At 33.3% G+C, this 8354-nt stretch overlaps 1 long non-coding RNA gene across 1 annotated transcript; it reads right to left on the bottom strand.

Annotated features, from left to right (window-relative positions):
- Positions 1–1544: 1544 nt before the first annotated feature.
- On the bottom strand, positions 1545–6833 carry LOC125497005 (uncharacterized). Its single transcript, XR_008969081.1, has 3 exons — positions 6089–6833; positions 2911–5072; positions 1545–2036 (listed from the first exon to the last, which is right to left on the bottom strand). It is a non-coding gene; the product is annotated as an uncharacterized LOC125497005 (long non-coding RNA).
- Positions 6834–8354: the final 1521 nt, after the last annotated feature.

Raw genomic sequence — 8354 nt, 5'->3', positions numbered from 1 at the left:
ACAACAATTTGACTTTCTAAATCATCCAAGTCTTTAGGGTTAATGACTTTGTTGTAGATTGCATTAAAAAAAAGAACGTAACCTAGTTATGACAACTCGAACATTTTTAGGCAGAATACCACGAGTTGCCACTCGTAACAATTGTTGCATTAAAACATGGCAATCATGAGATTTTAGGCCCATAAGTTTCAAGTTTTGCATAGAAACAAGACTACGTACTGAAGTTCGAAGAGTAACCCTGCGACACTTTCACTCCAGCCAAACACTTACATAACTGAATTTTCTCCTTTCTTGACAGTGTATAAGCAGCTGGGGGGTAAAAAATTTCTAGATCCTTTCAAAGTGGGATGAAGTTCAGTTCTAATATTCATTTCCTTCAAGTCATCTCTAGCATTAGGGCCGTCCTTTGTCTTTCAAGGGATGTTCAGTAAGGTACCAATAAGACTGTCGCATACATTATTTTCGATATGCATTATATCTAAAGAATATGTAACAAACAAGAGTCTCCAATAAGGCAAGCTCCACAAATTAGAACACTTCTTATAGCCATATGCTGACAGATCTTTTTTGTTTCCTTTCCCAAATGGGATACGCAGATCTTTTATGTTTGTAAACACATCTTCACTCGTTGACACCTTTGGACGTCTTTCAAACATTTGTTTCCCATCAAATGCCTTCTTTCTCCATCGATAAATATGATCACATGGCAAGAAGGGATAATGTCTAAGAAGAACATTATTTTTTTATGCTTTTAGTCGTATTCCCTTGAAACCATCCTCGCATAGGGGAAAAGGTGCCTTCCCTTTTTCACAGTATACCCTGAAAGATTTCCATATGCTGGATAATCTTGAATAGTGCAGAATAACATTGCCATCAAATTAAACTTTTCCTGGCGATGTGCATCAAAAACCTTAACACCTCTCTCCCACATAATCTTCAATCTTCGATAAGAGGTTGCAAGTAAATGTTAATGTCATTTCCAGGCTATTTTGGTTCAAAAATTAGCAATGATAACATCATGTACTTTTTTTTCGTGCACAAGGAAGGAGATAAGTTATAAGTAACCAAAATAACTTGCAGAGTACTAGACGTGCTACTAAGGGAGTCGAATGGGTTCATACCATCCGTAGATAGTGCAAGGCCTAGGTTATGTTCATCTTTCTTAAAATGAGGAAACGTTTCATCAATAAACCTCCACTACTGCGGGGAATCAGCCGGGTGTCTCATTAACCCATCCTTAGTACGACCATTATGATGCCATGTCAAGTTCTCTACATCCCCTGGATTTGAAAACATACGTTGAAACCTTGGTATTATTGGGAAATACCATAAAACCTTAGCCGGTATTCCTACCTTTTTCTTATCTCGTGATGTATTGCACACAGGACAATCGTCTAATGATTTATACTCATTACGATATAGAATGCAATCATTAGGGCAAGCATGGATCTTCTCGTAGCGCAACCCAATAGTAGATAATATATTTTTTTCCTCATAAGTACAACCTGAAAGAACATTATCCTCTAGAAGCATGTCTTTCACCGCTTCAAGTAACAGAGTAAAACTTGTATCACTCCAACCACCACCTAATTTCAAGTTATACAACTTGAGTACAGATGACAATCTTGTGTACTTGGTGCAACCGTTGTACAAAGGCTTCTCAGAATCACTTAACAAGGTCTCAAACATAGCAGGATTACCATCAAAAAAATTCTCAACAACATGTATCAATTCCTCCAACCTATCACCATCATTACTATCATAACCTTCACTAACATCATACATAAATAGAATTTTTTCCTTAGCTTCACCATGAAAAATTCAACAGGTGTATGTTCTATCAAAGGTCCATCTACTCAAACGATTTAGTATCTCATCAACTCTCTTATACAACAAATTATGGCACATAAAACAAGGACAAGGCAATCTATCATTTCCTCCATCATTCTTCACAGCAAAATTTATAAATTCCTTCACTCCAGCAATATACCTCGGGTCACCAGGTTTTTTCGTGGTAATTCAACTAGGATCCATTTCTACATATCACAAGTTCACATAAGCATGTATTTACATGATTAAGAAATAACAAGTTGCACTCAAGAATCCATATCTTTAGTCTTTCTCAATCACAAATAAAGGCAGGAAGATCTAGAGTTTTTTGTGTTTATAAACCCTAAGGACTACCAAATGATTCTTTCCCCCCAACCAATATTCAAATATACATAGAACTGTAGCTGCTCAAGTTTAGCTTACTAGGACACTTAAACTTCCATTATCAACTAAAGCACATTATTAATCAAAACATCAACTTAATGGCTCATACAAGGTTTGAGGGACCTATAATTTGGTGGTAACACGATGTGTTGATGCAACTATGAACACCCTAGAAGCAAACTTTTAAACCAAAAGGCAACTGAAGCTAGAATTGCAAGAAGGGTCAGTTCAAGTAAAGTAGCCCAGAAGATTCACATCTGTCCTAACAATGACTCACAGACACAATTCACCATCCATTTTGAGGAACACTTCTGGACTTCAAAACAACTTCTAACGACAAACAAAAAAATTGTTTTTTACATTTTAACCAGTGTCATGAGTAATAATTTACAAGCCTCTCAAGTCTATAGAAAACAAAGAGTTCTAGTTTAATCATGATTTTCCTACATAATGATAAATATGTTTTTTCATGTAATATTATGGGGCATTACCAAAGACCAAAAACTAATTAGGTATCAGACTAACTCAAATTTGGGCAAATAGAGTTCTTAAATATTCTACCAAATAATGTTCGGCAAACATATTTAATTTGAGTGAGATACAACATACTTGCAATACTATAATTTGAATTTTCTTTGACATTATTACTTCTTGATAGAAAGCCATAAAATATATTAGTTGCAGGAAATGAAATACCTTATGATGAATCCAAAAGTGTTGGTTTCTAGTGTGTTTAATATTCACCCAGAATTCCTATATTCAAAGAGTCGCACTCATACATTACGTTGTGCAGAATAAAGTAAATTGTAGGTTAATTTCATTACAATATTCTTATAATCACCAACACTAATTACTTGTCAAAAAACTTGCTGCTAATGCATTAATTATAATTAATATAGAGAACCATTAGAATAGAGTAGACACACCATCAACACAAAAGTAAATAAAGTCACAGTATGTATAGCCAACTAATTCTCACATTATTCTCTACATTATATTTCATTTTAGAAGCAAATCAAAATCATGTGGTAGTTGTTTGTATAGATTTTCACTCCAATTTAAATGAAGAATCACAAATATTATAGATGAACACTCCAATAGAACACATAGAAAGAGAGAAACCTAAAAATGACAAGGAGACTGAATACGAAAACATAAATCCCCCCTCAAAACCTTAAAGTTCATTAAAAAAAGTGCAAATGAAGTTATGACCAGTACTCTCCGACCTGCGTCCCAGAAAAAACCTCCACATTGTTGTATTTTGATAGCCTGTAAAAGAATTGTCTTTCTTTGGAAGTAAAAATATTACGTTGCCCTTTTATCTTACCATCATATAATCCGTTTTTTCCTTCTATCATAACAATTATCTTCCTTTTCCTCTCTCCATCCACTTCTAATTAATTTATTTATTGTCAACAACTATATTATGAAAACACCTGCCAAGTCAACCATGAAGTTTATTACTTAACAGAGAGAATAATTTCATATAAATGATTGAAAATATCTAGAGTGAAATTAGCCACAATAATCAGCTTAGACAATACCTTGCTACTTATTGTAAGAGACCAAAAATATATACTTAAATAATCAATAAAGAGTAAAAAAAAGTTAACCTAACATTTTATCAAATTAATGGCAGTGTCATCACCATCGCACAACCCCCATTAACCCAACCCAGACATGAAAAATTGGAAAATAGATGGAGGGAAGGCATAAAACCTCTATGGCATAACATGTGAAAGATATTATGCAGCTCCTCTAATGAGAAAGAAAAACCAATACAAACATATACCTTGTCGTGCACCAATCACAATATAAAATTTACAAAAAATAACGTAATAGAAACATGAATCACCAGTCTTTAGTCCAAAACCTACTTCAACATTTTCAAGTTATAAGCTACCACGAGTTAAAGAGACCATGATTTACCCATTGGGGAGAGGGATCACATAATAAACAACTGAGAACTTCACCATTTGCTATTAATATTTTCCCCTTTCAATCAGAAGCCAACCGTTTAGATAGTTACACTAATGTATCCAAAAAGTTACCTTCATGAAAGAAAAAAAACTTAACTAACTATCAAAATCTTATTAACTCCGTGCCTAAAGAGACCCCACATTGCAGGAAAAGGGCGAAAATCTAAACATGATAAATCATAGACAACACATGTTAAGAAATCTCATCACCCCCCCTTCTACTTGAGGTATATAAACTGATATAAACTTTTATCAGTTTATATATCTCAAGTAGACAATTCTTTGCAGCTTTCACTCTATAGTTTATCTCTATCATAATCTAAAAATGCATGCATTGGGGTAGTCAGAGATGGGACTAGTCTATGTGAGGCAGAAGGAAAGAGTATACATGAATTTAATTACATACTTGCTTGTATAAAAGAGAGTCTTGTTAGTTTCTGAAATCTTAATGTCCACATCAAAGCAAATCAAACATTATTTTCGCTTGGCAATATTACCATCAGGTTCAATTGAAAGAGGTAGTTCTTGAAGATACTAACGTACCGAAGGCTATTTTGGACTATGTTAACAACAACTTCATGACTAACATTGTTATCGGCGCATGGTCAAGAAACGCTCTTTGTGAAGTAAGCTGCATTATCTCGTCTCTTAATAATGTTGAAAAGTATTCCTTTCCTAAAACTACATTGTTGGTATTAACAGAACATTTAAAAAGCCTGGCGTGCCAAGCCATGTGACAAAATGTGCACCAGAGTTTTGCTATGTGTATGTGATTGCAAAGTCCAAAATGCTCAGTGTACGATTAGCACAGTCCTGTTGCAAATACTACTACTCCTCCTAAGCTTCCATCTTCACTTGGATTAACGCATCAACATGCATCTGTGGACAATTTCAACAAAAGGTAAATATTATGTGCTGGTAATATCATGAGCTATATAGAGAAGAAAATCTCTAGTTTTGGATCAAATCCCCTATCTTTCTTTGTTAATTTTCAAATTATTTTATCTACTATTCCCCAGACTAGTTAGAGATTAGACTATGTATTTGATGACTATGTATATCCTTAGGGGTTATATCTAACAAAAACCATAAAGTTATACACATCAATTGTCAAGACAATTCTAGCTAAAGGCAACCAACTACAACAACAAAGCAAAGATTAATCTGTCATAGCTCGATTACCTACGCGGCGGTGAAACAATAAACTAGGCACATAAAGAACCCACTCGAACAGTAAAATTTGGACATGCTCACACCACTTTAGAAAAGGACCAAAAGAATCAAGAACAAAATCACAAGGGTCCCTTAGGCTGCCGCCTGCCAGCATGGATCATAATTGTGCCTCGGAGTCTCTTAGGCTGCCACAATCCACAAAACTGCAAACAGGGATTTGACAAGTTTACATGAAGCAGATGGCTTAAGGTTTATTAGCGAAGATCGAGTACAATGTTATCATACTTTTACAATTGCAGACCGGCATTTCCCAAAATGTAAGCCACATTTGACTTTTATCAAAGACTATCCTGTTTATTTTCATTAGTTTTATTGATAACTCTATAATTGTTACATACATAATCTTTTTTCTTTTCCCAAATCATTTGTTGAGATGAATCTAATCAGAGTACTTTCATATTGCAAATTGAATATTGTATAAATTTTCGACTAGGAAACTAACGGGAACATGTCCTGGCATAAATTTTCAAGTGATTTTCACAATTCATCTACCATCATACTCTAACAAGTTTCAAAAATATTTAATTTCATGACACTACTTTTTTTAATGAACATCTGCAAACAAACAAGAATTCCGATAAAAATATATATAATTCAATTACCCTAATAAAACAAATTGGAACTTGGAAGGCAAGATAAATTGGGAATGAATAGTTTATTACCAGAATACTGGCGGACGAATTGGCGTCGCTGTGGCGTGGTGGTGGTAATGGAACACTAGCGAACAAAGACGACTTTTGTTCTATCGGGTAATTGGACGACAGAAAAGACGACTCCACTGGCAGACGAATTCGCCAGCGAGGTAAATCCGACGGTTGCTGGCGATTGAATTGTGGTGCAAAATTCAGACGGGTATATGTGCAGTTTTTTTTTTTTTGCTCGGGTAGTGCGTGTTTGAGGGAAGATGGTAATCAAGAAGTTAAGAACTACTATAGGCTTGCATTGGCTTTAATTTGTTAATTATGGAGTAAGTATAGTAAAAGTAAAATTAAGTAATTAAAGAATAGTATATTTAGGGTTTTACCTTTTTACAATAGAGATATAAGAGGTAATTAATTGCTAGTGGATTATAGATTTGTGTGTTGATTTATTTTTAATTAACAATTAGTAATACAATTATTATTGACTACCTGAAAACATGTAAATGTATATATGGATTTTTTTTTAAAAAAAGATATAAAATCAAAGTCATTACTTCATAAGAATAAGTGGTTTCTTTAATATTGGAAACTTTTGATAAGGTTTAAAAAACCACCTTTTAAAAAAAGAGGTATCCTTTATCATGTTATAACAGACCACTACCTTTCGAACAAATTAGGTTTTTTTTGCTGAATAATCATTTATGTCATTAAGGAGGCCTTTCATAGGTAATACTTTTGCACATATTTGTAGTAGTGACTCTTTGTCATAAACCTGGATGCCTTGGTACTTGATGAAGACCCGTGTGGACATTGTTGCTACCACCAGCAACATCATGGTTCTGATGTTGTAATTGCCACCTCCCGCCCATTGAACCAAACGTGTTTCTTTTAATTTCCTTCATATATTCAAACATCAAAGATAAATAAACATTTCTCAACTTAATGTGAACATCAAATTTCCTCTATAAGTTGGTAATGTTATTAGTAACACTAAAAATTATAATAGTAATCAAAACCTATATTATAGTAACAAATTGATTAATATTGGAACATGTTATACGAAAAACCTGATTGTTACCAAATAATTGTAAAACATATAACGTCATTTGAAATAACGACTAGAAAAAATAAATCATGAGGTTACCTCCTTCGTGGCAATTTCATCTGGTGTTGCTTTATGTTTTTCCTTCGACTTTGCATTCTTCTCTGATGGATTGGGATTTCTAGTATTGCTGCCCCTGCCAGTATATCTTTGTTGATAGGGTCCTTCATGCCATTATCTACGGGTTGTACACTCTTTTTAAGATGTCTTTCGTTGTGTTCCTTTGGACATAGCCTACGACCCCAATACACTTTCGCGTTGATTGATCACACCATCCATGTGCATCATCACTAGTCCGTTTTATTCCCATTGAATCCTCTAACGCAATTCGAATTGAATCATCTAACGACATAATGACTTGACTTTATAGTTTATATAAACAAATATTGGTAAGTTACAAGTACAAATTTAATATTTCTTCATGTTAAAAAAAAATCATTTTAATGGGGGAAAAATGTTACAAATTACAAATTAAAATTGGTACTATAAAATAAAAAAATAAAAGAATGGGGGTGTGGAAGTGATAGCAAGCATGGGATTCGAACTCGAGACTTCACAGCCATAAATGCGCTTTCAAGTTTGCAGATGTAACCAAGTTGACGGGATATTCAATGGTGTTAATAATTGGATACATCAAGTAGTTGTATTAAACACCACCATTATTTGCAAACTATAATATATGCCTTGTTTACTTTTTAAATGTATCGTGTTACTAGGCAAATCACAAACTTACAATCGTTTGAGCTTCTTTTGTTATTAATATAATTGATATTATTTATTAAATAATATGTTTTACTTTCAATTTTAAACCAATAATATATGTAAAAGAACATCCATAAGCCAAATTTCTTCTTTTCAACTTGTAATGATTTTCGCACGTTAACTTCGTGAGACTTTTGTATGAAAAAATTACTTCTCTTGAACTTGTTGTTAGTAAATCACTACAAGTTGATGATAAACTATATAAAGAATCTTTTAATAGGCCTTACAATAACTTATTCATTAATTATGTACTTTAAATCATTCATTCATTAGAATTTTGTTTTAAAATGTTGCAGCATAAACCTATGACAAATATATGTTTTGTTTATGAGCATATAGTCACGTGTTAAAATATGTTATCAATTGTTTTTTACTATTGAAAGATTATATTATAAGTTGTTAAAATGAATATGACATATTTAA

This window comes from Beta vulgaris, chromosome 4, assembly GCF_026745355.1.
Source record: "Beta vulgaris subsp. vulgaris cultivar EL10 chromosome 4, EL10.2, whole genome shotgun sequence".
NCBI classification, from domain to species: Eukaryota; Viridiplantae; Streptophyta; class Magnoliopsida; order Caryophyllales; family Amaranthaceae; genus Beta; species Beta vulgaris.
The sequence above is the reverse complement of the archived record's forward strand: the minus strand, read 5'-3'. Positions and strand labels throughout refer to the sequence as shown.